This window comes from Procambarus clarkii, chromosome 18 (genome assembly GCF_040958095.1).
Source record: "Procambarus clarkii isolate CNS0578487 chromosome 18, FALCON_Pclarkii_2.0, whole genome shotgun sequence".
In the NCBI taxonomy this organism is placed as follows: domain Eukaryota; kingdom Metazoa; phylum Arthropoda; class Malacostraca; order Decapoda; family Cambaridae; genus Procambarus; species Procambarus clarkii.
The window spans coordinates 26125785-26131313 of NC_091167.1; positions in this window are offsets into that span (position 1 = coordinate 26125785).

A 5529-nucleotide genomic window follows, 5' to 3' on the forward strand; every position below is an offset into this window, starting at 1 on the left:
CTGCTTTTGCATACCTATTTGGGGACTATCAACTAGTAGGCTCTCGATATACAGTATAGGCAAGATGACAGCATGTCTCTCGGGGTGCCTGCAAATACACAAACAACAAAAATCCATTGAAGATCTCAAAATTTTTGCAACACATACTAGACCATTACCAGAAAGGTCCTGATCGTCATCACAAAATGACTTACGGATATAACAACAATAAAAGATTAGACAGCAGAAGCATTTCACATCAAACTTTGGTTCAATTATTAACAGCCAGTTTATTATTATCACAATCGACTTGAGAATGATCCAGGACGGACGGAAATGTCGTCGTCCCTTCATTTTCTAGTACTGTATGTGGATTGGTCAACATACTTCAGCCACGTTATTGTGACTCATCGCCTGCAACAGCCAGTTTGTATCTGTTCTTCCTTCAGCATGACCAAGAAAGAACCAACAGTTTATGCCCCAATTGGCCAAAAAAGAATTAAATTATAAGAATAATAAGGTCCAATTACCCAGCCCTTTTGAAAGGATAACCACTTCTCCTTTCAGCACACCTTCAGCTCTTAAAGTGAATTTTTCAACTTTCAAAAGTGATGAAAAAACTAAGAAATATGTAGATGATTCATGCCAGTATCATTGTTCTAACACTTTCAATAATGTTTATAAGAATGATTGCTTCCAAAATAGATCAATTAATGTATATATATTTATAAATAAGGTAAAGAAAAAGTATTTTGAAATTTCTGACACTATAATGAACATATTTTGGATCTGTCGATTATTGTCCATTTTTTCTATGATATTTACCATGTGCATTGCCATTAAGATCATCAAATCGTGCAAATCTGATGTACCGTATATGTGTCTTGCATATATTTCTTAAAAAATAAAATTCATATACAAACCTCTATAATACTTTTCATTATTTCTACCAATGTACCTGAATGCTTCCTATTTTAATAGGAATTCTAAAATTATTTTTCCACAGCCTAAGTATGCAGGCAAAAATAGAATCCAAATTATAAGCATTTTTATGAGTCCCAATAAAAGTTGTCAGCTGTCTTGAGTGCTCTGTGAAGTGTTTTAAAAAGTTATAGAATTGTGGACGCTGATATGTAATTACTGTACTACGTATTATTTGATAAATGTTATTGGCAAAATATTTTATCAGTTCAATTATTGAATAAGTTAAAAAATGTTACTGTTTGTTTATCACCATTTTCTTTTCTGCTTTGATGTTCTGAGTTTAAATTAATATGCAAGTGACAATTTGCTATAATTATTATGGAATACTATTGTATATTTATCATTACTGGTACAATATTTATAATTTTTATAATTGGACATCATACATACATATTAACTAATGCAGACGCTCAGTAAAATTAACTTTAAAAGCATGTATTTTAAATACCCAGTGTAATAGAACCAATCTCTCGCTAAATAAAAATGTGAAATTATTAGATTTATGTCTCCAGAAATACACCACCTTCCTTTACTTTCATGACTTATGGTCTTAGAAATGTATACCTAGACTTGTACATAATATAGTAGAGTACTCTATCAACTAAGATACTGTTCTGAGACCTTTGATATTTGTCAATATATATAAATGCTTTTCATGCCCGTGCCACCTCTTGGGTGGCATAATCTTTATCAATCATCTATTGGCTTTATGAATGAGCAGCAACATTTGCAAATTTGCAGACTATACAAAAAAATATTGCTAGAAATAGATTCAGAAGACAAAATCACTACAAGACAATTTAGATTAGACTATTAAAATGGAAATAAATGATTAACATGCAATTTAATGCTGAAAAATTTTTAAACATGTACAGCTTATGTAATGATAAAATTACCAGATATCAGCTCATGGACAAGGTTGAAATTATGAAATATGAATGCAAAATAGATTCGTCACAATTGGAACGCATGCATAAACATACAGACTAAAGCAAAGATGATACTGGAGTTTATTTCTGGAAGCTTTAGCAATAAGACTCGAACCCTCGTCATGGCCCTTGTGGATTTGTTCATCTGGGAGTTATGATTACAGTAGTAACATAAGAACATAAAAATAAAAGTAACTGCAGAGGGCCTATTGGCCTAACTGCAGTTTATCTACCATACTGTATTTGGTAAATCAATAGAGTCAGGCAGAGTACCAGAGTTATGGAAGGTTGCTAATGTGGTACAGATACTAATTTTTAAGAAAGGAGATAGATCACTTGCATCAAACTATCGGCCATTTAGCCTAACTTCTACTGTGGGAAAGTTACTTGAAACGATAATTGCAAATACCATTCATTTTCATCTTGAAAAAGATAAATTAATAAACGAATCACAACATGGTTTTACAAATGGCCGTTCATGTGTAACAAATTTGCTATCTTTATATTCCAGCATAGTTGAGGCAGTTGGTAGTGGTAAGGTTTGCGATGTTGTGTACCTTGACATTAGCAAGGCTTTTGATACAGTGCCACATGAAAGACTGATTAAAAAGATAGAGGATCATGACACACAGAAATCACAATAACGTGATGCATCAAATGAACAAATCCACAAGGGCCGTGACGAGGATTCGAACCTGCGTCTGGGAGCATCCCAGACGCTGCCTTAATTGACTGAGCTACGGCATGGTTAAAAAGAGTTGAAACCTAAGTTCTTCTAGTTCTACAAAGTAGAACTTCGGTTTCAACTCTTTTTAACCATGTCATAGCTCAGTCGATTAAGGCAGCGTCTGGGATGCTCCCGGTCGCAGGTTCGAATCCTCATCACGGCCCTTGTGGATTTGTTCAGAGGCTCATGGTATTGGGGGTGCTATATTAAGATGGATTAGGGCATGGCTATACCAAAAGAAACAGAGTTAGTATAAATGGGGTTAAGTCAGAGTGGGAAACTGTTGTAAGTGGAGTGCCTCAAGACTCTGTATTGGGACCTCTGTTGTTTATAATATATATAAATGATTTAGATTCAGGTTCGTGTAGCAACATTTGCAAATTTGCCGATGATACAAAAATCGGTAGGGAAACTAACACGGAAGAAGACTCACTATCACTTCAAGTTGATCTAAATAGGGTTTTGAAATGGTCAAAAGATTGGCAGATGCAGTTTAATGCTGATAAATGTAAAGTTCTGAGGCTGGGTAATGATGATACAGTTACAAGATACGAGCTAGATGGTGTTGAGATTGCGAAGTCGGATTATGAAAGGGATCTGGGTGTTATGATTAGTAAGAATTTAAAACCAAAGGATCAATGCATGAATGTTCGAAATAAGGCAAATAGGAACATAAGAACAAAGGTAACTGCAGAAGGCTTATTGGCCCAAATAGAACACTGGGATTTATTAATCGAAGCGTTGGTAACAAGACACCTGGTGTTGTTCTTCAGTTATATCTTTCTCTGGTTAGGCAGCATTTAGATTATGCAGTTCAGTTTTGGTCGCCATATTATAGAATGGATATAAATTCACTTGAACGTGTCCAGCGTAGGATGACAAAGTTAATTCCCTAAATTAGAAATCTTTCTTATAAGGAAAGATTAACAAAGCTTATCTTGCATTCACTGGAAAAGCGAAGAGTTAGGGGTGACATGATAGAGGTTTACAAGTGGATAAATGGACATAACAAAGGGGATATTAATAGGGTATTAAAAGTATCAACACAAGACAGAACACAAAACAATGGGTAGGAAAGACTTGAGTAAATACTGGTTTGGTAACAGGGTTGTTGATTTGTGGAACCAATTACCACGTAATGTGGTTGAGGTGGGGTCCCTCGATTGTTTCAAGCGCGGGTTGGACATGTATATGAGTGAGATTGGGTGGTTATAAATAGGAGCTGCCTCGTATGGGCCAATTGGCCTTCTGCAGTTACCTTTGTTCTTATGTTTGAATCCCAGGCGGGATAGAAATGGTTGGGCACATTTCCTTTTACCTAATGCATTTGTTCACCTAGCAGCATGTAGGAACTCGAACTCATGAGCCCCCTAACTCCCCTTGCCACTTCGGGGGGTATAGGGTGTTTATGTAGCTTCAGGGCACCAATCCCCCCAGCCAGAGCATAAACTAAAATACACAAAAATGGCAGATTTATTTATTTATTTATTTATTTATATACAAGAAGGTACATTGGGTTTGTGAGAATACATAGCATAGTATTTACAATCTTGTAAAGCCACTAGTACGCGCAGCGTTTCAGGCAGGTCCTTAATCTAACAGATAATTTTAAGTAGGTAAATTCTATCAGAATTAATAAAATGATAACAGATACATTGCAAGAAAAAAATGAGATGAAAGAGATTAGTAAGTATATTAAAGCACATTGGTATATTAAAGCTCTGATTGATTACATTGATATCTTGATTGGTAATTTAAACAAGATTAATAGACACCATACAGCAGATTGACAGCACATATAAGACAGCAATGATAAAGATGTTCAGATTGGGTACATAAAGAGTGGAAGATTGGGTAGCAATAGATACAATGCAATTTTAAAGCAAAAGGTAAAAAGCTATGAAGATGAAATTAGGTACTTTTTAGTATTGTTTTTGAATGACGCAAAAGTTGGACAGCTTTTCAATTCAATAGGGAGTGAGTTCCATAGACTGGGTCCCTTTATTTGTATAGTGTGTTTACACAGATTAAGTTTGACTCTGGGGATATCAAAGAGCTGCATCTCATCATGCAGCTTGCTGTGGGGTTGCATCCTTGGCAGGGTCAGTAATACGACGGTGGGGTTGGGGGGAGCCTCGATAAAAGTCTAACGAGTATGAATACACTCTGGCTTCCTGTCCCTCGACACGGTGAATTATATAGATACTATTATTATTCGTTGGCATGCGTTCGCTACTTCAACTACCCATGCCTTTTCGCTCATAGAACATCGAACCTTACACGCTTTCTGATATATTGCTTTTTTTTTTTTTTTTTTTTTTTGAGATATATACAAGAGTTGTTACATTCTTGTACAGCCACTAGTACGCGTAGCGTTTCGGGCAAGTCCTTAATCCTATGGTCCCTGGAATACGATCCCCTGCCGCGAAGAATCGTTAAAATATCGTCGTTATCGAATCGTTAGTTAAAATTGCTTAATTAATAGAGATTCACAAGTAAAGCTTATACTTGTATATGTTATCAGAAAGGCAGAGATAAATAGATTTTGTGAATCCATCACAGAGATTTGATCTTATTAGAGGAAAGATATTCATATTTTTAAGAAAAACTATCATTCACAGGATTAGTATGGATTGCAGAATAGACTACTGTTCACAGTATGAGTATGGGGTGCACAATAAACTAAGACTCGCTAGATTATGGGAGGCACAGTGAACTAAGAAATCGTTTCGAAATCAAAACGAGATAAATGCTATGTATTTATTCATATTTTTAAGTTTTTTCAACTTCTGTTGTGTCTTTTGGTCATAATGACAGTCATAATTGACTGGCTGGTCATAATAAGTCTAGTCTGGTTTTGGTCATAATTTTTGAGTCCCCGCGGCGTAGTGGTAAGACGCCAGCTGGCGT